Source organism: Hemitrygon akajei, chromosome 7 (assembly GCF_048418815.1).
Source record: "Hemitrygon akajei chromosome 7, sHemAka1.3, whole genome shotgun sequence".
NCBI classification, from domain to species: Eukaryota; Metazoa; Chordata; class Chondrichthyes; order Myliobatiformes; family Dasyatidae; genus Hemitrygon; species Hemitrygon akajei.
This window is the reverse complement of record NC_133130.1, coordinates 16,262,568-16,287,680: the sequence shown is the minus strand read 5'-3', so window position 1 is coordinate 16,287,680 and position 25,113 is coordinate 16,262,568. Positions and strand designations below refer to the sequence as shown.

Sequence of the window (25,113 nt, the reverse complement as noted above, 5' to 3'; positions counted from 1 at the left end):
TCATTCTCCTGTGCTCGAGTCCTAACCTATTCAACCTTTCCCCTGTACACATGACCAAAGGGACAAACTGAAGGAGCACAAGCTGGAAGGTGAGCTGATGGTGTGAACATCAATTCTTCACTCTCTCTTTCTCTTTTCTCCCATTCCAACTCTCCTCTCACTGCGCATCACCTTCTCCCAGTGTCCCTCCTCTTCTCTTTCTCTCGTGGTCCACTCTCCTTTCCTATCAGATTCCTTCCTCTACAGCCCTATATCTTTTTTACCTATCGCCTCCCAGCTTCTCACTTCATCCCCCCTCCCTAACACGCCCGGTCTCATCTATCGCCTCCCAGCTTGGTTGCCTTCCCCCCCACCCCCCCCCACCTTATTATTATGGCTACTGCCCCTCCTTCTGAGGCCCAAAATAATGACTGCTTACTCCCTGCATTGATGCTGTCTGGGTGGCTGAGTTCCTCCAGCTCTTTGTGTGTGTTGCTCAAAGAACTGGCAGTGTTTTGAAGGTCAGTGAACACCTGAGCATTCTTTATGGAAAGTAGGTGCAACATGTTTACCTCTGTATATTACTGCAGCTACACTCAGTGACCTCCTTATCAGGTACCACCTGTACTTAATAAAGTAGCCATTGAATGTACATTCATGGTCTTCTGCTGCAGTAGCCCGTCCACTTGAGGGTTCGACGTGTTGTGCATTCAGAGATGCTCTTCTGCACACCACTGTTGTAACGTGTGGTTATTTGAGTTACCGTCACCTTCCTGTCAGCTTGAACCAGTCTGGCCATTCTCCTCTGACCTCTCTCATTAACAAACATTTTTGCCCACAGAACTGCCGCTCACTGGATGTTTTGTTTTTGTTTTTTTACACCATCCTCGGTAAACTCTAAGAGACTTTCGTGCGTGAAACTCCCAGGAGATCAACGGTTACTGAGATATTGCACTCTGTCTAGCACCAACAACCATTCCATGATCAAAGTCACTCAGATCGTATTTCTTCCCCATTCTGATGTTTGGAGTGAACAATAAATGAACCTCTTGACCGTGTCTGCATGCTTTTATGCATTGAGTCGCTGGCACACGATTGGCTGATTAGATATCTGCATTAATGAGCAGGTGTACCTAATCAAGGGGCCTCTGAGTGTATCTCATTATTGAACAATGTACTAGGAAGCCAATGTTAAAGACAATTTGCTGCACTCAGCTACCTGTCAAACTGTGCTTATAACCTCTCATTAGTTGCAAAGAGATAATCTCACAACATCTTCGGATGTTTCTGTCTGAGGGTAGTGGAGGTGTCAAATAAAAATGAGTTGGGTTTTAGATAAACACATTCACCTTGACGATGCAAGAAAAATGCTTTTCTTCAATTAAAAAAATACAAACTAAATGGCTGAACACAACCCACTTTAATGCCCTTGACCCTTCAAACAAATATTGTTCAGGCCCAACAGCTAGTTTTGGACACTCTCCCTCTGCCCTACAGAGGGACAAGAGATCCTGCAGTTGCTGGAAATCTTGAGCAACATGCACAAATTGCTGGAGCCACAATCAGTCACGGGTGGTGGCAAATGGAGCTTATTGTGCTTAGTTATCTGCAGGCCGGAGCCAACGAACAAGTCACAAGTGTTCAAAATGCCTCATGCCAATCAACTTCTCAGCACCAATGGCATTAGCTGTGAAAACACTACCATTGCGTGAAAGGTCTCTGCAGATGTACAAAGTGTGGCCACTTTATAAATTACTTCCACTGTACATTCATGGTCTACTGCTGCTATAGCCCATCTATTATAGTTCAACACGTGGTGCTTTCAGAGATGCTCTTCTGAACACTACTGTTGTATGTTTTTTTTGAGTTATTGTCACCTTCCCATCAGCTTGAACCAGACTGGTCATTCTCCTCCGACCTCTCTCATTAACAAAACATTTTCCACTCAGAGAACTGACCCTCACTGGATGAATTTTCTGTTTTTCACACCATTCTCTGTAAACTCTAGAGACTGTTGAGCATGAAAATCCCAGGAGATCAGCAGTTTCTGAGATACTCAAACCACCCCCGTCTGACATGCAACGATCATTCCATGGTCAAAGTCACTTAGATCACATTTCTTCCACATTCTGACCTTTGGTCTGAACGACAACTGAAATTCTTGACCACGTCTGCATGTTTTATACATTGAGGTGTTAACAAGCAGGTGTACTAGGGCTTCCACCTCATCTATATCGCTCATGATTTTATAAACCTCCACAAGGTGATCCCCCTCAGCCTCCTATGCTCTGGGGAAAAAAGTCCTTGAATATTTAATGACTTGGCCTCCTCAGTGTTCCAGAGCAGTGAATTCCAAAGATTCATTAACTGATTTGAGAGAAAGCTTGTATGCAATATCAAAACAAACAGAGTTTCCATGGATATGTAAACAGGAAGAATTAGCTCTGGTAAGTGTGGGAGTTCTAGACAACCAAGGCTGGTGAATTAATAACAGAAATAGTAGATTAGATATATTAAGTAATTTTTGGTTTCAAGTCAGACACTCCCAATATCCCTTAGATCACGGATGGGCTCATTTCAAATAATAGGAAGTAATTTGTAAAAATCCCAATTGCAGGGGATAAAAAGTTCAAAGTTCAATTCGAATTATTTATTTATTGAGATACTGTGCAGAATAGGCCCTCTGACCTTTCAAGCTGCACTGCCTGGCAACCCTGATCTAACGCTAGAGACAGTGAAGCCATTGGTTGGAGTTTATCAGAAATCGATAAATTCAGAGAGGGTAGCAGAAGGTTGGAAAAAGTCATGGACTCGAGCAGGGAGGAAGACAGAAGGCAAGGAATGATAGGCCAGTTAGTTTAACTTCTATTCTTGGCATTGTGCTAGAATCAATAATATGAGAAAGTATCTACTAAGCTAACGATAATCAAATCCAGTCAACATAGTTTAGTGAAAGATAAGTCAGGCTTGACAAATTTGCTCAAATTATTCAAGGATGTTATGGCAGTTCTGACACAAGTTGGTACATTATTTATAAGTTGTTGGTGAGGAATACACTGTACCTTGGTCACCTCGTCTAAGGAAAGATGTGGTTATGCTGGAAAGAGTGCAGAGAAGATTAATAATGATGTTGCCAGGACTAGATTGCCTGAGCTTATTTAGAGATCCGGTGCAGATCAGGCCATTCCAACTCAATGAGCTGCACCTCCACAATGGAACTGAGCTCCAAACTTCGACGCTCGGAGCCATATTAGCTTCGCAGTAACCGTTACGCCACCATGGCAGAGAGGATGGCCAGGCTCTGATGGTAGGATTAGATTCAGAGATCTAGACAGTACTGTAGCATAGTGGTTAGCGCATCCCTTTAAGGTGCAAGTGACTGGGGTTCAATTCCCGACCCAGTCTGTAAGGAGTTTGTACATTCTCTCTGTCACCGCGTGGGTTTCCTCCGCTCACATTCCAAAGTACGGGTTAGTCAGTTCATTATTCACCTGTGTGGAATTGGGTGGTGCAGCCTCATTGGCCCAGAAAGGACCTGTTACCATGCTGTATCTCTAAATTAAATTAGATTAGATTAACTGTATTCGTGCACAGAACATAGAACATAGCACAGTGCGTGCCCTTCAGCCCACAATGTTGTGCCAATCTTTTAACCTACTCCAAGAGCAATCAAACCCTTCTCTCCTATACAGTCCTCCATTTCTCTATCATCCATAATCCAAATGTCGATGTACCCATAAGTACATTGAATCATACAGTGAAATGCATTTTTTCCCATCAAATCATATTAGCAAGGATTGTGATACCATGCCTTTAGCATCAACTCAGCACGTCTACAACTTACGAACCCTCAGTGTACGTCTTTGGAATGTGGAAGGAAACCAGAGCACCCGGAGGAAACCTACACAGTCACAGGCAGAGTGTACAGGCAGTGACGGGAACTGAACCCCGGTCGGTGATCGTCAGCTGGTGCTGAGAACCACTGAACTAACTTACACTACCGTGCTGCAGAATGCAGAAGAGGTTTATAAGATCTTGAGGGGCGTAGATAGACCTCTCCCCAGGACAGTGGGAGTTCAAAACTAGAGAGAATATTAGGGTGAAAAGGGAAAGATTTAAAAGGGACCCAAGGAGCAATTTTATCATGCAGAGGGTGGTGAGTATATGCCAGAGGAAGTGGTTTGTGGGTATCTTCTCCCTTCCTTTCTAGTCCTGATGAAAGGTCTGGCCCAAAACCAACTGTTTTATTTGTTCCCATAGATGCACACACACAGTAGTCAAAGGTTAAGGGCAAATGGTAAAATATTTAAGGGAAACCTGAGGGGGAATTTTCACTCAGGGGGTTGTGAGAGTGTGGAACGAGCTGCCAGGAGAACTGGTGGCTACTGATTCAATTGTAACGTTTAAGAGAAGATTGGATTGGCACATGGGTGGGTGGTGTTTGGAGGGTTGTGTCCTAGGTGCAAATTGATGGGACTGGGGGGCATCAACTAGACGGGCTGAAGGGCCTGTTTGTGTGCTGCAGTGCTCTTTGACTCTTAGACATGGAGGATATTTGTAGCAGTTTTAGTCAAACTACTCCGAGATCAACCTTGTCCCTTATACACATCATAATCTTCTATTGTTTGAAGTTAGTATATTATTGGAGACAGTTCACAACACCATATGACAATATATAACACATTCCCTTGGCATATGTCAGCAATTGACAGAGTCTCCCAGAAATGCATCAGTGTCTGAGGCCACTGGGAAAGTCCGAAGGCCCATGACTGCAAGTCTCTGAGTTCACGAGAGGCTGGAGGCCTGGAACGGGGCTTGGAGGACTGGATGCGTGGGTGGGGGTTAGTGGGATGGAGGAGAAGGGCCTGTTTTGCTGCTTGTTTCCTCTGTGCTGTTCCACCGAGCATCGTAGATAAACTATGTTGGTGCCAGAAAGTGCGGTGACACTTGCGGGCTGCCCCCGACACATCCTTAGGTTGTGTTTGATGCTCAGCCCAGTGACACATTTCACTGTATGTTTTGATGTAGATGTGATAAATAATGGGAGCTATCACAGTATAACGGTTAGCTTAAGGGTATTACAGCTCGGGGCGTTGGAGATGCGAGTTCGATGCCGGCGTCATCTGCAAGAAAGTTTTTCTTTTCTTTTTTTTCCCCCTGTGTGCGTGGGTTTCCTCTGGGTGCTCTGGTTTCCTCCCACAGTCCAAAGACACACCGGGTAGTAGTTAAGTGATCACGATAAACTGCCCAGTGATTAGCCTAGGGTATACTGATGGGTTTCTGGGCAGTGTGACTTGTTCTCTGCTGCGTTGCTAAATAGATAAATAAATCTAAATCTGAAATGTGTTGGTGTCTGCCAGGAGGGACAGATTACTGAGGACAGGTGGAGGGGAGGGTGGGTGTCCCAGGATCATGTCATCGTCTTCCAAAGAATCCTAGCGTTGGGCAGGTACCTGCCACCGATTCCTAGGAACCAGCTGACACGTGACAGACATTTCCAGGAACCTGCCGATACCTACCAGTTTCCTGGGAACATGACAACATCTGACAGTGTTTCCTAGGAATGCCTTGCCCTCTGCCAGAGATTCCCAGGAATGTGTCACTAGCTGCCAGAGGTTCCCCCGAGATGTTTGGAAATCTCAGCTCACCCATCGGGAACTTGAAAGGCTGCCAAGACTAGTGACATTGTTGCATCTATTTTTTAAAAATCTGTTATTGTACAACATAGGCTAGACTGAAGGAGCAAGCATCCATTTTCACAAAAACACACACAAAAAATGTGTGTGCAGAGAAAATAAAACGATTGAGAGGTCACTTAAAAAAAACCCAATAAAAAGACTACCATACAAAATAGGAGTGAAGAGTTAGCATATAAAACTTGGAGTCGTAAAACACTTCAGCAGGCCCTTCAGCCCATCTAATCCATGCTGAGCTATTAATCGGTCTAGTTGCATTGACCTGCACCCAGACCACAGCCTCCATTCCTCTCCCATCCATGTATCTATTCAAATTTCTCTTAAATGCTGAAATCAAACCCACATCCACCACTTTAACTGGTAGGTCATTCCACACTCTCACCACCCTCTGAGTGAAGAAGATCCCCCTCATTTTCCCCTTGAACAGTTCGCTTTGAGTGTCCATAGGTTGTGGGAACAGTTTAGTGCTGGGGCGAGTGAAGTTATCCCTTCTAGTTAAAAGCCCGATTGTCCTAGGGTAATAACTGTTCCTGAACCTGGTGGCACAGGTCCTGAGGCCCCTGTAACCCCACCACCCCCACCGCCAGCACCAGCGAGAAGAGGGAATTATATATTTAAAAAAAGTTAAGTTACAGATATGGAATAAAATGTACATTAATACATAAACACCAGCATGTATAGGCACATAGATGAAAACAAATATGCAGGGTTACGTGGAAGAAAAGGGTTAGATTGATTTTAGTGTAGGTCGAAAGGTTGGCACAACATTGTGGGCCAAAGGGCCTGCACTGTGCTGGAAAGTTCTTTGTTCTCTATTGTCTGACTGATCAAGGAGAAAAGAACATAGAAACATAGAAATCTACAGCACATTACAGGCCCTTCGGCCCACAATCTTGTGCCAACCATGTAACCTACTCTAGAAACGGCCTAGAATTTCCCTAGTGCATAGCCCTCTATTTTTCTAAGCTCCATGTACCTATCTAAGAGGCTCTTAAATGACCCTATTGTATCCGCTTCCACCACCACCACCGGCAGTGCATTCCACACACCCACCACTCTCTGTATGAAGAACTTACCCCTGACATTCCCTCAGTACCTATTTCCAAGCATCTTAAAACTATGCCTCCTCGTATTAACCTTTTCAGCCTTGGGTAAAAAGCCTCTGGCTATCCACACGATCAATTCCTCTCATCATCTTATACACCTCTATCAGGTCATCTCTCATCCTCCGTCACTCTGAGGAGAAAAGGCCGAGTTCACTCAACCTATTCTCATAAGGTACACCCTCCAATCCAGGCAACATCCTTGTAAATCTCCTCTGCACTCTCTCTACAATATTCACTAAGATTGAAGAATTAGGCCTATTTGTCACACGTACATCAAATATACAGTGAAATGCATCAGTACTGTTCTATGTTCAGTATGACCGAGGATTTCTTTCTAAGCCGAATGAGCTGAATGAATTCTTTCAGCGGACACTAGGGACGCGTGCTGCATGAACCGCGTGGTCAACACTACTTTACTGACAACTTCTAAGCGCCTGCGTGCTCTGCCTCCCTAGAAGGTCTCAGCACAACATTTACACACATAGACATGCTGAGTGTTCACAATCGATCACTGTGGACGACTGCCAATGTGGCCCCAACACCCTCCTTCCCTACAAGGGTTCACTTGTTGAGTGAAGAGCACAAAACAGGCAGGAGCAAAGTTTTTCCCAGTGGTGAGACTTCGACTGAAGGGAACCTTATTTATTGCCACATACCACGTGGGCTGACTTTATTACAGCCTCGGAGCATTGCAAGATTGCCACTGTTTGGCATGCAGGTCGGTCATAAAGTGGCATTTGTGTGCTTTAGTATCAGAGTTTTTTTAATATTATTTCTCAATATTATTCTCACTTTTTTTTGTATCTGCAGTTTGGTTTTTTTTGCACATTGGATATCTGACCCTCTGTGTGCAGTTTTTTAATGTTTCCGTTGTATTTCTGTATCTCTACCGTGAATGCCCACAAGGAAGTGTATCTCAGGGTAGTATATTGTGACATGTACGCAGTTTGATAATAAATTATTATTTTTTATTTTATTTCATGATACAGTGTGAAACATGCCCTTCTGGCCCAACAAGTCACATTGTCGGTAAACCTATTCAACCCTAGCCTAATCATGGGACAATTTACAAAGATAAATTAATTGACTGACCAGTACATCTTTGGAATGTGAGAGGACATCAGAGCTCCTGGGACGGGACGAAGCCCACAGGGTCATGAGGAGATCATACTGAAACTCCTTCCAGAAGGCAATGGAGTCAACTCCCAACTCTGGATTGGCCTGTCCAGTAACAGCATCATGGTAACCACTATGCTAATTTACTTTGAACTTTAACTTTGAAAGCGGGACGGGTTTTATTTTCACCACAGTTTTTTTTTAAAAAAGAGAAACAGTTTTCACTATGCCACTGGTTCAGCTGAAGCAGGTTTGAGTTAGTATGTGAGCAATGGGATGGTAAAGCTTGCATATCGAACATAACCCAGCACAGCACAGGAGCCTACAATAGCCCACAATCTCTTTGCCAACCCTGATATCAAATTAAAATAATCCCTTCCATTTACACATGATCTGCACCCTTCACAAACCAGCCCGCTCTCCATTGACTCTGCTACACCACTCACTACCTCGGTCAAAGATCCCACCCACCCTGGGCACTCTCTCTTCTCCCTCTCCCATCTGGCAGAAGGTACAAAAGCCTGAAAGCACGTACCACCAGGCCCAGGGACAGCTTCTACCCCACTGTTATAAAGAGCAAAGATTAAAGATCAGCTTCATTTGTCACATATACATCAAAATATACAGTAAAATGCACTGTTTGCATCAAATCTAATCAGTGAGGATTGACTGAGGCAGCCTGCAAGGTAGCCATGTTTCCAGCACCAACATAGCATGCCCACAACTTACAAATTCTAACTGTGCATCTTTGGAACATGGAAGGAAACCGAAGCACTCGGAGGAAAGCCACACAAAGGTAAGTTTATTATCAAAGTACATATATGTCACTATAAACAACCTGCAGATTGATTTTCTTGCGGGCATATTCAATAAACCCATAACAGAGTAATAACCATGTTAGTATCAATGAAAGACCGCACCGACTTGGGCAGTCAGTGTACAAAAGATAGCAAACTGTGCAAATGCAAACAGAAAGAAATAATTAAAATGAGTAAATAAGCAATAAATATCGAGAACATGAGATGAAGTGTGAATCATAGGGTGTATGTACAATTTGCTTACCGACAGTGGTGGGAATTGAACCCTGATCTTACAGTTGATGCTGTAGAGTGTTACGTTAACAACTATAATTCCATGCCACTCTATTTAATCATCATCGTTATGCGCCCTGTCATACAACACCAGTGATCATGGTTTTTCACCATGATGTTCTTGGCAAACGTTGCTACAGGAGTGGTTTGCCATTGCCTTCTTCTGAGCAGTGTCTTTACAAGACAGGTGATCCCAGCCATTATCAATACTCTTCAGAGATTCTCTGCCTGGCGTCAGTGGTCGCCAGCTGCACATACGACCACCCACCACCTGCTCCCGTGGCTTCACGTGACCCTGACTGGGGGTGGGGGGGGGCGGGCGGGGGGTGGCACTAAGCAGATGCCCAAGAGTCACCTGCAGGCTGATTGAGGGAGGAACGCCTTACACCTCCTTTGGTAATGTATCTGCACTCCACCACCCAGCCCTATTTAATAGTTCCTGCATCACATGGGTTAATGTACAGAGTGACCTTGGGGTCCAAATTCATCATTGCCTGACAGTGGCATCACATGGGTTAATGTACAGAGTGACCTTGGGGTCCAAATTCATTACTGCCTGACAGTGGCATCACATGGGTTAATGTGCAGAGTGACCTTGGGGTCCAAATTCATCGCTGCCTGACAGTGGCATCACATGGGTTAATGTGCAGAGTGACCTTGGGGTCCAAATTCATCGCTGCCTGACAGTGGCATCACATGGGTTAATGTGCAGAGTGACCTTGGGGTCCAAATTCATCGCTGCCTGACAGTGGCATCACATGGGTTAATGTAGAGTGACCTTGGGGTCCAAATTCATCGCTGCCTGACAGTGGCATCACATGTGAAAGAGCATTTATGGCATGCTTGCTTTTATTAGTTCAGGCATTGAGTTCAAAAGTTAGTAAGTTATCTTGCAGCTATATAAAACTCTGGTTAGGCCACATCTGCAGTGTTGCATTCATTACTGGTTGCATTCTTTTGAAAGTATGTAGAGATTTGGAGAGGGCAAGAAGAAAGAAAACATCGAAAACTGATGGAGGCCAATAGAAAGTACAGTTCAATAATCACACAAATCTCAGAATATTGAAAACATCCTCTGTCAGCTTGTCACATTCAGTGAGATGCTGTGAAAACTTCTGTCTTTCACACTATTCAAACAGATCAAAGCATTACCACAGAGCAGATGTAGAGCAAGGTATGACAATAACAATGCAGAATAAAGTGTTACGATTACAGTACAGGCTGACAATTGAGTGCAGGCTGATAAGGCAGATTGTGAGATCAAGAGTCCATCTTATAAATGAAATCTGTTAAATACTGGAAGACTTAGAGGGGATGTGGAAGGGATGTTTCCTGTAGTGGGGGAGTCTGGGATCAAAGGGCCCAGCCTCTGAATAGAGGGACGTCCCTTTAAAACAGAGATGAGGTGAGTTTTCTTTAGCCACAGGGTGGTAAATCTGTCGAGTTCATTGCCACAGATGACTGTGGAGGCCCAGTCATTGGTATATTTAAAGCAGAGGTTTTGATTGGGAAGGTTACAGGGAGAAGGCAGGAGAACGGAGCTGAGAAGGAAAATAAGTAAGCCGTGTTGGAATGGCAAAGAAGATTCGATGGGTCAAATGGCCTAACTCTGCTTCTATGTTCGATGGTCTTATCATACTTGGGAACCATTCAACTGTCTTATAGCAGTAGGTTAGAAACTGTCCTTGAGCCTTGTGGTAGGCACTTTCAGGCTTTTGTATCTCTGCCAGGCCAGGGCCGGTGTGGTCCTTGATTGCTTCAGCTGCTTTATCAAGGCTACGAGAAGAGTAGAGAGAATTGAAATTGAAGAGGGGATCTGGAATGTGCTGCTAACAAGACAGTAGGCATACAGCAGTGAAGCAGCGCCTGGTCAAGTACTTGGCGTAGGTTAAGGACCTAATGGGTGTGACGGCCTGTTTCTGCACTGTACAACTGGGAGGACTGCCTTGGTACTACCCTGACGGCAGCAGCACCTCTTTCCATTCTGGTTCCCCTCTCGCCCTTTCTCTTCTCCCAGCTTGTCCATCACTTCCCACGGGTTCCCCTCCTCCCATGGACCACTCTCCTCTCTTAACAGAGCCCTTTCTCTTCAGCCCTTTACCTCTTTGATCTATCACCTCCCATCTTCTTACTTCATCCCTCCTGCCCCACCTGGTCTCACCTACCCAACCTTCCAGTTTGAACTGCTTCCCCTCCCCTACCTCCTTATTCTGGCTTCTTCTCCCTTTCTATCCAGTCTTGATGAAGGGCCTCGGCCCAAAACGTTGACTGTCTATTCATTCCCATACATGCTGCCTGACCTGCTGAGTTCCTGCAGCATTTTGTGTGCGTGTGTGTGCGTTCTCATGTCTCTAGACCGGGAGTTGAACCTCTCACCTGCTGACTCACTGCCATGTGAGAGGGAGCGACTAAGCCACAGCTGTGTACAACAGGAGGAGGAGGAGGAGGGAAGGCAGGGGAGCGGAGAAAAGAGATTTCACATTTCCTGGATCAACTTTCCCCGCAAATTAACAAAATCCCCGAGCACCAAGAAAGCAATCAAGAATCCCTTGCAATGCGAAAGGAATTTGAGTCCGCTCAGCCGTCATGGATTAGAGCCTTTATTCATCAGCACTGCCGCTGTTTAGATGGACGACCTGACCCCAGTGTCATCAGTAAACGTCGGAAACGCTCCACAGGTCAGGCCGGCCTTCTCGGCACTTCCTGTAACCCTCCATCGGCACTACCTGCTCTCACTGAGACCTCGACTGCAGATGGTAGGTTAAGGAAAGCCTTTCATTGCACTTATTACATCAAAACAAACTGGAAGAAGCATGTCTGGAGCTTGTTAGGGGAGGGCTGAGTGCCGGCGAGGGTGGGAGAGGGGGAAACGTCCTGTCCTGAATGCCTAAACCTAGCTGCCGATGAACATTGGCCGGAGGGCTGCAGGAGGAGCTGGGGAGATGGAGAGAAAAATGAGGGAGATGGGGGGAGGTGAGTGAGAGGGAGATAAACACACACACACACACGGAGAGAAATGGACACACACAGAGAGGGGGAGAGATACATATAAACAGAAAGAGAGAGAGACCGAGACAGAGGTAGGTGGAGAGAGGGAAGAGGGAGACGCGAGATTGGAAGAGAGGGAGGAGGATGACGGAGGGGGAGGAGGGAGGACGAGGTATTGTGGGAGGGGTTGGGGTGATGGGAGGAGGTGGGGAGTATTGTGGGGGGGTGGGGGAGAGGGGGGCAGAGAGGGTGGGTGGAGGTGAGGGGAGAGACACACAAAGAGAGAGAATTGTGAAGAGAGATTTCTGGACATCAGAGATTTTTTCAAAGATAAGATTTCTCACAGCAGCACTTGAAATTAAAATGAATTACAGCAGACATCATTATTGTCAGCTACCTGGTTGCTTATATAAATAAAGCAACCATTCAACAAATTAAATTCCTCCAGTCAGAAGCGTGTTAGATCCTGGGAGTTTGAGTTCAACAACAACTGCTCTCCAGTGCACCATCCAGTTTACCGCACGATTCAGGATTTTCCAGGCTGTACCTGGGCACAGAGCTATTAACAGAACTGAACTTTGAACAGTACAGCACAGGAACAGGTCCTTTGGTCCAGATTACTTTTGCAAATCACAATACCAAGTTAAATTAAACCTCTTCAGCTTCTCATTCCCATTCTGAAAGGTTGCTCATACCCTCCTCTACTGCCATGATGAGGCCACTCTCAGGATGAAGGATTCTGCCTGGGATGCCTGATGGCATGAACATCAACTTCTCTAACTTCCAGCAATTTCTCCCCCTTCTCTCTTTTTAGCATTCCCCTCTCACCTCTTCCCTTCTCATCATCTCCCTCTGGTGTCCCTCCACCTTCCCATTCTCCATGGTCCACTCTTCTCTCCTATCAGATTCCTCTGTCCTTCTGCTCTTTACCTTTACCACCTAACACATGACAGTTTTTACTTGGTTCCCCAAGAATGCGCATTCCCCCTCCCCGATCTCAACTACTACTACTAGTTTGTACTCCTCCCCCTTTTTATTCTAGCTTCTGCCCCAGTCCTTCCAGGCCCTAAAACTTCGACTGTTTATTCTTCTCCATAGATGCTGCCTGACCTCCTGAGTTCCTCCAGTAACACACACGCACACAAAATGCTGGAGGAATCTCCTGCCTTCTCCCCATATCCCTTCATGCTCTGACTAATCAAGAATCTAAAATGTACCCAATGACTTGGCCTCCACAGCCACCTGTGGCAATGAATTCCACAGATTCTCCCTTCTCTGGCTAGAGAAATTTGCCCTCATCTCCATTCTAAAAGGACAACCCTCCATTCTGAGGCTGCGTCCTCTGGTCTTAAGATTCCTCCACCATAGGAAACATCCTCTGCACATCTACTCTATCGAGGTGTTTCAACATTCGATGGGATTCCCTCCCCCCGTCACCGATTCTTCTGGATTCCAGTGAGTAGAGGCCCAGAGTCATTAAACGCTTTCATATGACATGCCTTTCAATCCTAGAATCATTCTCATGAATCTCTGCTGAACCCTCTCTAATATCAACACATCCTTTCTAAGATAGAGGCACAAGTGAGGTCACACCAGTGCTTTATAAAGCCCTAGCATTACAGCCGTGCTTTTACTTAAGGAGAACTTGAGGGGAAAACTTCACTCAGAAGACAGTGCAAGGATGGAGAAAGATGCCAGCGGAAGTGGTGGCTGCAGGTTCAACTGCAATATTTAAGAGAAGTTTGGATAAGTACATTGGTGGGAGAGGCATGAAGGGATATGGTCCAGGTGTGGGTCAATAGGACTGTGTGGAATAACAACTTGCCCCAGATTTGATGGGCTGAAAGGCCTGTTTCTGTGCTGTAGTGCTCCATAACTAAAGGATTCAGAAGGATATTACCAAGACTGGAGGATTTGAGGTGTAAGGAAAGATTAGATTGGGTGGGATTGAAGTACAGGGGGCTAAAATGTTGGAGTGTTGCTGGGACTAGGCAGAATAACAGTTCAGCATGGACTAGATGAGCCGAAGGCCTTATTTCCATGCCGCAGTGCTCTATGACTCTAGGAAAGATGCCATTAAGATGGAAAGGCTATGGAGGAGATTTACAAAGAGATTGACAGATTTCAAGGAACTAAGTTATGGAAATAGGTTGAGACTTCATTCATGAGAGCGTTGAAAACTGAGCTGACTTTATAGAGGTTGTATAAAGTCATGATGGGAAGAGATGGGGTTAAATTGCCTTTATCCCAGACTGGGGAATCAAAACCAAGACAGCATGAGATTACAGTAGAGGAAAGAGATTTCCTAAGAAACTGAGGGGAAGTCACATCAGAAAGAGGACATTCAGTATGTGAAATGAGCTGACAGAGGAAGTGGTTGAGGCAGGCACATTTAAAAGGTACTTGGACAGGAACATGGATAGACCAGAGTACAAAATGAAGCTGAATGAGGCCATTCAGTCCATCACGTCTGCTCTGCCATTTCATCATAGCTGATATATTTTCACTCTCAACAGCATTCCTCTGCCTTCTCCCAGTAACCTTTGATGCCCTCGCTAATCAAGAATCTGCGATCCTCCACTTCAAAATTACCAATGATTTGGCTTCCACAGCCATTTTTGGCGATGAAATTCCACAGATTCACCACCTTCTTGCTGAAGAAATTTCTCCTCATCTCTGTTCTATAAGATGTCCTATTCTGAGACCTCTGGTCCTAAACTCCCTGACTATAGAAAACATCCTCTGCTCATCCATTCTGTCTAGGCCTTTCGATATTCGCTAGGTTTTCTGACATCTCCCCTCATTCTTCTAGACTTCAAAAGAACAGGAAAGGCATTCCCTAACTGGGGCCCATAGACCCTTTGGTTGATGACATTAAAAAGGTTGGGAACCCTGCTTAGACTGGGATATGGGCCAAATGGGAACGTTGGTCAGCATGGACCATGTCTGGTTCTATGACTAACGAAATGTATTTTTGTTACAGCACGGTAACAGGCCAATGAGCCTACACCACCGAAGTACCCCTTGTGAGCAATTAACCTACTGAGCTGTCTATCTTTCGAATGTGGGGGGAAACCGGAGCACCCATGAAGGGTAGAGTCATAACGCAGGTAAAGGAACAATTTGGCCCAACTGGCCAGTGCCAATCATTGTCCTCAGTTATCAGCATCTGGTCTGTAGGCCTTCGTTGCAATTGAAGTGATTCCTTCAGTAACCATCTGGCGGTTGGTAAAGGAAGTACTGAGCTCCAGGACAGGAAGTTCAGCCGCGCAAACACTCCTAACACGGTGTAACACAGAACCGACATCTCTGTGCGGCAAATCATCCCATTTGATTCTCCCCCACATCTCCGCCACCAGATTGACCCCTCACATACACACAGGGGGTAATTTACAGCTCTGAATTAACCCTCCAACCCATAAGTCCTTTTGGCATCCCTGGGAAACCAGCAGGGAGATCATGCAAGTGTTACATAGCTGAAGTCAGTATGTGCTGAACTTGGGTCACCAGAGGCACTAGTGGTGCCAACTGAAGCCTTGTCAGATCAGGGGCAGCAAATGCACAATGGGTACATCCACACATCAGCATGGAGACAGATACAGACACACACACAGGTACAGGGACAGACAGATATATAGGAGTAGAGTAGACAGAGAAACAGGGAGGGGATACATAGACAGGTAGAGAGAGACAGAGAAAGAAACAGACAGGCACACGCATAGGGTGGGAGATATACACACACACACTGGTAGACAGATAGACACATAGGAGGGGAAGAGCAAGAGCGACACACGCATAGACACGCAGAAACAAACACATACGCACACTTATAACATTAGCGTTTAAAAAGCCACAGTCCGCCATGACAGCAGTGTGAGACACACAGGGTACAGCAGATGCCGGAATCGGGAGCAACAACCGATCTGCTGGAAGAACTCAGCGGGTCGAGCAGCGACTGTGGGGAGAGGAATCGTCGTCGTGTCAAGTTGAAACCTCACATCAAATATCAAACAAGAGCTGGGAACAGGGACCATTTCGGGCTAACATCGACGCAATGGGCCAAATGCCCTCTTGCCACGAATGAAACGGATTACAGGCGTCAGCTGTAATGGTCAACCACCAGAACTACGATCAAAAGGAAGGCATAGCTCCGCCGGCTCACTGTGAACCACCAACCTCCCCTCACCATTCCCAGACGTACAGGTTCCCCATTCCCCACCACTTTATCATTTCCTGCCGGAGTCACCGCAAGTACAGACACTCCTGCACCGAGCGTCACTTTATGGACACACAATCAATGTATATGAGCTGTCTTATGTGTTTATATTTATCCTGTTCTGGTCTCGTGCAACCACCCCCTGAACTGAAGGACGCCCTTTAGAATGGAGACACGAATTTCTTTAGTCAGAGAGTGGCGAATCTGTGGAATTCGTTGCCACAAACTGCTGTGGAGGCCAAGTGATTGGATAAATTTAAAGCGGAGGTTGATAGTTTCTTGATTAGTCAGGATTACGGGAAGAAGACAGGAGAATAGGGTTGACAGGGACAATAAATCAGCCATGATGGAAATGGCGGAGCAGACGGGATGGGCCGAATGCCCGAATCTACTCCCATGCTTTATGGTCTGGTGTTATTAGCTAATTGTAAGTATTTATAATTATTGTGTTCTCTGCGCTGCATCGGATAACAATCATTTCGTTCTCCTTCACACTCGTGTACAGACAAATGACATTAAACAATCCTGAATCTCGCCCCTCTCCCGCCGTCTGCCGCTCCCTCCCGTCCCAGCGGCCGGACCCTGGGAATGCTGAGAAGCGACTCGGCGGGACAAACAGAACGAATACAAAGTATGATTAATTTAAACAACTGCACGCAGTCCACACACACACACACACACACTCACAAATACACAAAGCGCCGCGGCGTTTCCTCTCCCTGACGGGGAATCTCCTAACTCCCATATTGATCTTCCAACCCCGGGGAAATCCCCCGTGTCACTCAGTTACACCCAGCCGCCTCTGATCCAGCCTTTAACTGTTTACGAGCGAGGCCGTGTCTGTGCCTGGCCAACAGCGGGCGGAGACTGCGATAAGGAGTTCCTTTGCAGGGCAAGGCGACAGGAGAATGAGGGTCGGCTGCTTGGTGTGTCCACACCGACCCAGGGGAGGGTGAACCCAGCCGGCCGCGCACGCAGGCTGGGAAAGGCGGTCGGCGTCTGGCCAGGGGTGCCGTTTCCCCGGCACCAGCCCCCCGGAGAGCCCTCCCTCTGCGAGCGCGTCATGGAAACATTCCCGGAACCGCTCCAGGGTCCGCCCACACAGGCTCTTCCGAAACACCGGCAGCCGGGTCCGGGGAGGGACATGAACTGGAGCCGGGCCAGCAAGCGGGCTGCCTTAAGCCGGGACAACCCGGTCTGGGATCCCCCATCAGAATCGGAGTAACCACTCCAAATGACCCGCGCCGGGATCCTGGGCTAGAACCTGTGCAACGACACGGAGGCAATAACCCGATCTAGGATCCAGACTGGAACCGGAGCAACAAATCGGGGCCAATAATCCGGGCAAGAACCGGAGCAACGAGCCGGGTGCAATGACCTGGGCCGGAATCCCGGACTGGAACCGGAGCAATAACCCGGCCGGGAGCCAGGACTGGATTCACAGCAAAGATCCGGGGTGGGGGGGGGGGGGGGGGTCAAGACCGGGACTAAAACCGTGTCACTAAAACAGGTCGGGGTCCTGGACCGCAACCGGAGTAATTAGGGTCAGGAACGGGGTTAAAACCGGAAAATCAGTTCGGGTCGGGATCCAGACTAAATCCAGAGCAACTACACAGGTCAGCGGGTCAGGGTCACGGACTAGAACGGGAGTAATCACCCGGGTCCAGTCTCAGGTTTAGAACCGGAACTCGAACCGGGATCAGGGAAACCAGGATCAAACCGGAGTATAGCAAGCGCGGCCGGTATCTGGTCTAGTACATGACAGCGGCACCGTCACGGAAACAGCCACTAACAATATTATTTACTCAGGGTGACATGTAACAGTCATCAGCCCTCGCTATCGACTCGACCCGGTTCACCGGCTCACATCCTTGTACAGATCTCCCCTCGGCGAAGGGTGTTTCCCACACGTCCCCTCCCCCCTCCCGGTGAACCCGGGGATTCTACTGCGTTACAGCAAAAATCCTCTCCATTCGCCCTTTCGCCGTCCAGGTTACTACTGCAATATAAATTATTTTTTTTTCGTGCAAGAACAACGTTGCAGTTCGGTTGCAATCTCCCTTCCAGAGAAAAAAAAGACACATTATATATATATATATATAAAACATTAAGGAGGGAAAAAAAAACAATCTTACCGCAAGAAACAAATCCCGGCTTTCCCCGACAAAAGTTATTTTGAAAACAACCCAACCCGCAAAGGGGAAAAAAAGGTGATTGTCACGGCACAGATCATTCGCGCCTATCGGTTTAGTGGGCGTATTCCTCGGTTTTACATGATTTAATTCACCTGCAAGAGGGGGATTCTCGTTGCTCGCCTCTCTTCTCTCCCGTTCCTGTCCCTCGGTGCACGGATTGTGTGTGTGTGTGTGTGTGTGTGTGTGTGTGTTGTCGGCTGACGGGCTATTCCTGGCAGTAATTCCCAGAATAGAAATTGTTTGAAAAAAAAATCTTGGAGACTCGGTTCCGTGACGTTGTTGGATCTCCCAGCGCGGCGCTCAGTGAGGCGCAACGCCACTACTGGTCCCACAGAGAGAGAGGGGGGGGGGGGGGGTGAAAAGGAATATCAAACAGAGAGCTATCTTAATCAAAGTTTTATAACCATAGACGAAATCTTATCAGGGAAATCAGTCACTGCCAACAGTGGGTTGAAGGAATTGCACGTTTGACCTTAGCATTGAACGGGGTGGGGGGGGGGCAGGGTTGGGAGTTACGTGTGTGTGTGTGTGTGTGGAAATACCGGCAGGATAGCCTCTCTACAAACATACACACACTCACACATGCATTCGACCTTCACTGATTCCCCCGAGCCAGAGTTGAATGTCATTGTGACAGGAATATGCCGTCACCAGCCGCTGGAGGAAAAACACAGCCTCGTGTGCGAGCTCTTAACCCCTTCGATGCTCGCTGCAGAGAGTGGATGGAGGTGAGCACAGCTCAGCACACGAGACCATGTACCACAGAAACAGGATGGGGCCGTTCGGCCCGTCGAGTCAGCCCCGCCATTCTATCATGGCTGATTTATTTTCCCTATAGCCGTTGACACGCTTACTAATCAAGGACCTATCAACCTCCACTTTGAATATACTCAATGACATGGTCTCCACAGACGTTTGTGGCAGATTCACAACCCTCTATTGGGATAGAAATTCATCCTCATCTCTGTTTTAAAGAAACGTCGTTCTGTCTCAGGCTGTAACCCCTTGTCCGAGACTCCCCCATATGGAAAACTTTTTCTCTATATCCACTCTATCCAGGCCTTTCAATATTTGGTTGGTTTCAATGACACCCCCCCCCCCACCTCCCTCATTCTGCTAAACTCCAGCGAGTACAAGCCCAGTCATCAAACGCTCCTCATACGTTAACCTTTTCATTCACAGAATCATTCTCGTTAACGTCGTCTGAACCCTCTCCAAATCCGTGTCGCAGAAACCAGTTTCTCCTCCATGGACTCACATCTCACTACCTCAGTAAATCAGCCATCATAATCAAAGATCCCAACCATCCCAGACATTCCCTGTTCTCTCCCTCTCGTTTGGCAGAAGATACAAAAGCCTGAGAGCACATACCACCAGTCTCAAAAACAGCTGCTACCCCACTGTTATGAGACCATTGAATGGTTCCATGGTACAGTAAGACTATAAGACACAGGAGCAGAAATAGGCCATTCAACCCATCGAACCTGTTCCACCATTCCATCATGGCTGATTTATAATCCCTCTCATCTCCATTCTCCCGGTTTCTCCCCATAGCCTTTAAGGCTTTACTAATCAAGAACCTATCAACCTCAGCTTTCAATCTATCCAATGACTTGGCCTCCACAGCCGCCTAGGCAGCTTCTCCCACCCTGTATTGAAAATATTGCACGGGCCCTTAATACGCTACGACTTTCTCTTGACCTCACAATCTACCTTGTCGTGGCCTTGCACCTTATTGTCTACCTGAACTTCACTTTCTCTGTCACTATAGAACTTTATATTAGAGATTTACCACACGGTAACAGGCCTTTCCAGACCAATGAGCCAGCATGGCCCAATTACACCCATGTGACCAATTAATTGAATTGAATTGACTTTATTTCTTACATCCTTCACACACGTGAGGAGTAAAAATCCTTACGTTACGTCTCCATCTAAATGTGCAATGTGCGATCATAGTAATTTATAATAGAACAGTCAATGTAACATAGAAATACACTCAAATCAGCGTGAATTAAGCAGCCTGATGGTCTGGTGGAAGAAGTTATCCCGGAGCCTGTTGGTCCTGACTTTTATGCTGTGGTACCGTTTCCCAGATGGTTGCAGCTGTGGTTGGGGTGACTCAGGTCCCCAGTGATCCTTTGGGCCATTTTCTCACACCTGTCTTTGGAAATGTCCTGGATTATGGGAAGTTCACAACTACAGATGCGCTGGGCTGTCCGCACCACTCTCTGCAGAGACCTACGATTGAGGGAGGTACAGTTCCCATACCAGGCAGTGATGCAACCAGTCAGGATGCTCTCAATTGTGCCTCTGTAGAAAGTTCTTAGGATTTGGGGACCCATACCAAACTTTCTCAACTGTCTGAGATGAAAGAGGTGCTGCTGTGCCTTTTCCACCACACAGCTGGGGTGTACAGACCATGTGAGATCCTTGGTGATGTGGATATTGAGGAACTTAAAGTTGTTCACCCACTCAACCCCAGATCTATTGATGTCAATAGGGGGTTAGCCCGTCTCCATTCCTCCTGTCATCTACAACCAGCTCCTTTGTTTTCGCAACACTGAGGGAGAAGTTGTTTTCTTGACACCACTGTGTCAGAAAGATGCCCTCTTTCCTGCAGGCCACCTCGTTATTGTTTGAGATTAGGCCAATCAATGTAGTGTCATTGGCAAATTTAATTAGTAGATTAGAGCTGTGGGTGACAACACAGTCACGGGTGTACAGGGAGCAAAGGACGGGACTTAGTACAGAGCCCTGAGGGGCTCCTGTGTTGAGAGTCAGAGGGTGGAGGTGAGGGAGCCCACTCTTACCTCCTGCAAGCGATCTGACAGGAAGTCCAGGATCCAGCTGCACAAGGCAGGGTCAAGGCCGAGGTCTCTGAGCTTCCTGTCGAGCCTGGATGGAACTATGGTGTTGAATGCTGAACTGTAGTCCACAACAGCATTCTTACATAAGCATCCTTCTTCTCCAGATGTGTAAGGACGGTATGTATAGCAATGGCTATTGTGTCATCTGTCGATCAGTTGTGTCGGTAGGCGAATTGTAGCGGGTCCAGTTTGGGTGGTAGCAAGCTGTGGATGTGATCCTTGACCAGCCTCTCAAAACATTTGCTTGTTATTCAGGTGAGTGCGACAGGACGCCAGTCTTTCAGGCATGTTACTTTGGTCCTTTTTGGAACAGGGACAATGGTGGATAATTTGAAGCACAGGTTTCCTATTGTTGTTGGATACCATGGCAGATGATCAACTTGGTGAAAGATGCCCTTTGGTCTACCACGACATTGAGGTGTCCATGGAGGATTACCACTGGCTGGCACATTCCAGGCTATACATTGCTGACTTATTGCTGTCGGGCTTTGAGGGATGCTCCCTTCCATTCCTGTTTCATGGGCTCAGGGAGAGCTCCTGATTGTGACTTTGACACTCAATAACATGTCCAGCCCTGAACATAAGACCATGGGACCATTAGATATAGCAGCCGAAGAAGGCCATTCAGCCCTTCGAGTCTTCTCTGCCATTCCATCATGGGCTGATCCAATTCTTCCAGTCATCCCCACTCCCCTGCTTTCACCCCATACCCTTTGATGCCCTGGCTAATCACAAACCTATCTATCTCCGCCTTAAGTACACCCATTGACTTGGCCTCCACAGCCGCTCGTGGCAACAAATTCCACATATTTATTACCCTCTGACTAAAGTAATTTTACACATCTCAGTTCTAAAAGGATGTCCTTCAATTCTGAAGTCATACCCTCTTGTCCTAGAATCTCCTACCATGGGAATTAACTTTGCCATATCTAATCTGCTCAGGCCTTTCAACATTTGGAATGTTTCTATCAGATCCCTCCTCATTCTCCTGAACTCCAGGGAATTCAGCCCAAGAGCTGCCAGACGTTCCTCATACGGTAACCCTTTCATTCCTGGAATAATTCTCATGAATCTTCTCTGAACCCTCTCCAATGTCAGTCTATCCTTTCTAAAATAAGGAGCTCAAAACCATCCACATTACTCCAAGTGTGGTCTCACAAGTGCCTTATAGAGCCTCAACATCACATCCCTGCTCTTATATTCTATACCTCTAGAGATGAAAGCCAACATTGCATTCACCTTCTTCACAACTGACTCAACCTGGAAGTTAACTTTTAGGGTACGCTTTCCAACATTGTATTTCATTTGCCACTTCTTTGCCCATCCCCCTAAACTATCTAAGTCTTTCTGCAGGCTCTCTGTTTCCTCAACACTACCTACTCCTCCACCTATTTTTATATCATTGGCAAATTTAGCCAGAAGTCCATTAATACCATAGTCCAAATCATTGAACCTCCTGCTGAAATGCTCCACTGAACCATTCAGTTCAAGGGAAACTTGAGGGAGGCACCAAATGCTGGTCTCTCCATTGACATCCACATCTTGTGAAGGAGTGAATGTAAACGAATCGTGTGAATAGGGCAGCAGGGAAGCGCAGCGGTTAGCACAATGCGTTACAGCACAGGCGATTTGGGTTCCATTCCCACCACTGCCAGTAAAGGGTTTGTACATTCTCCCTGGGACTGTGTGGGCTTCCTCCAGGTGCTTCAGTTTCCTCCCACAGTCCCTTAATTAATTGGTCACCTGGATGTAATTGGGCAGCACAGGCTCAAGGCTATTACTATGTTGTATCTCTAAATAAAATCAAGGTCCCTGAGCAGTGAGGGGTCACTGTGTCTCCATCGGAATTGCTGCACAATGGCCTTTGTTGAGAACATTATTCTATTGTGCATCGGGTGAAATGGTTCATTTCTTGTATATTCAAGGTGAAGACTTAGAAGATGGCTGCTTCACTTTAATGGTAGTTGCACCTTCCATTAACTCACTGAAGAGATGGAGTAGGCAGCCCTCATCTTTTCCTTGAGGGCATCTACTTATGGTCCTCACGAACAATCACTGTCCAAAATGTCAACTGTTTGTCCTCCTCCATAGATGCTGCCTGACCTGCTGAGTTCACCAGCTTTTTGTGTGTGCTACTCTAAATTTCCAGCATCTGCAGAATCTCTGGAGTTTATGAAGTGAAGGATCGGTTGTTCATGCTGGTTGTGTGGGATCTCAGGCTTCTGTAAGCTCCTGGCCAGTGGTAACCGGGAGAAGGTGGTGTGTCTTGGACGATGGGGATCTTTGATGATGGAAGTTCCCTTCTGGAGGCAGTGCTTCATATTTACTTTCCTGTACTTAGCCAGTAACCATTCATGCTCAAGTGAGTCAAGTGCTTGTCTAGACATTCTTAAACGATGTCAATGTCTCTTGCACCACTCTCGCTGGAAGTGTGTTTCAGGTAACCCCCCCCCCCCACTTGGTGAAAAACATACTCTTCTGAGCCTTGCCTATTGAAGTGTCTGTTCAAATGCCTCTTAAACAGAATAATTACATCTGTCTTCCCTATTTCCTCTGGCAATGCTTTCCAGATATCAATGACTCCCTGTGTAAAAAAAAAATAAATCCAAACACTCAGATTCCTTTTAAAATTCCTTCCTCTCATGCAGTCATAGAGTCATGAATCACCACAACACTTAAACAGGAACTTCTGCCCATCTAGGCAGTTATTCCGCCTAGCGCCACTGACCTGTACCTGGACCATAGCCTTCCATACCCCTCCCATCCGTCCATGTTCTGTGTTTGATCTCTAAGAACTAAAAATAAAAGACCTCAGTGCTAAATCAGAGACACAACTGGAGACAAGTTCATGGTAATGCAAAAGGTGAGCTGTAGTGCCGCTTTGCTGAGGGAGGGTTCGTGTGGTACAGGTTAGTTCAATGACCTGATAGTTGTAGGGAAGTAACTGTTCATGAACCTGGTGGCATGGGACGTCAGGCCTCTGCACCTCCTGATGGTAGTAGCAGTGGGAAGAGGGCATGGCCAGGATGGTGGGGATCCTTGATGCTAGATGGGGCATCACCTCCTATAGATGCCGTCAGTGGTGGGCAGAACAGTATACATGATGGTCAGCGGGAACAGTACATGATGGTCAGCGGGATATCTCAGGAGCTGAGAAGCGCTTTGAGTTTTTGTGAAGGCTTTTCTTTAAACAACTATCTCTGGCATCTTAGCTTCAAGTGAAACCACTTACGGTGGAGCACGGTTTTCACAGCAGAAGCAGAATTAAAAATTAATTGGAGGATCATCATGAGTTCAAGGATCCAAACAGGAATCCTGCCATTACAATCATGGGCATCACTTAACTGAGTCAAATGGGGTTTCTTTCAAAATTCAGAACTCAAAGTAAGTTTATTATCAAAGGATAATTAAACCTTGAGATTCATCTTTTTGCAGGTCCGGGCATTTACAGGAAAATGAAGAAATACAATAGAATTTATAAAAAATGACATATAAACAAAAACTGATTAAGTACTAATGTGCAAAAGAAGACAAATCGTGCAAATAAAAAAATAAATAATACTGAGAACATGAGTTGTATAATCCTTGAAATTTAGTCTGCAGATTGTGGAATCAGTTCTGAGTCAAGGTGTGTGAAGTTAACCACGCTGCTAGTTCAAAGATCAAGGACCAAGGATCAACTTTATTCACATATACATTTACATATATTGGGAGTTTGCTGTGGAGTGTTGGTCAGGGTGTGACATGCAACAAACACAATGAACAGTACGGAGATAGCTGGAGGGATAGGTAGTTCTGAGGAAGTCAATAAGCTACAGGAGGACTTTGACAGATTAGGAGAATGGGCAAAGAAGTG

General features: G+C 46.4%; 1 protein-coding gene and 1 long non-coding RNA gene across 3 annotated transcripts in view; one reads left to right on the top strand and one right to left on the bottom strand.

The window, feature by feature from the left end:
* Positions 1-18,610, bottom strand: part of hivep2a (HIVEP zinc finger 2a) — a 244,696-nt gene extending 226,086 nt beyond the window's left edge. Inside the window, exon 1 of one of the 2 annotated variants that reach the window (XM_073050431.1) lies at positions 18,480-18,610. The gene's annotated coding sequence lies outside the window, so the exon portion shown is untranslated. Of the gene's footprint in view, positions 1-18,327; positions 18,425-18,479 lie in introns of those variants that run through there. The other variant, XM_073050433.1, reaches the window with a different exon arrangement.
* LOC140730248 (uncharacterized) overlaps positions 1-24,729 on the top strand; it is a 36,817-nt gene extending 12,088 nt beyond the window's left edge. Inside the window, exon 3 of the long non-coding RNA XR_012099547.1 lies at positions 24,693-24,729. This is a non-coding gene — a long non-coding RNA (uncharacterized lncRNA). The remainder of the gene's footprint in view (positions 1-24,692) is intronic.
* The last annotated feature ends 384 nt before the right edge of the window (positions 24,730-25,113 follow it).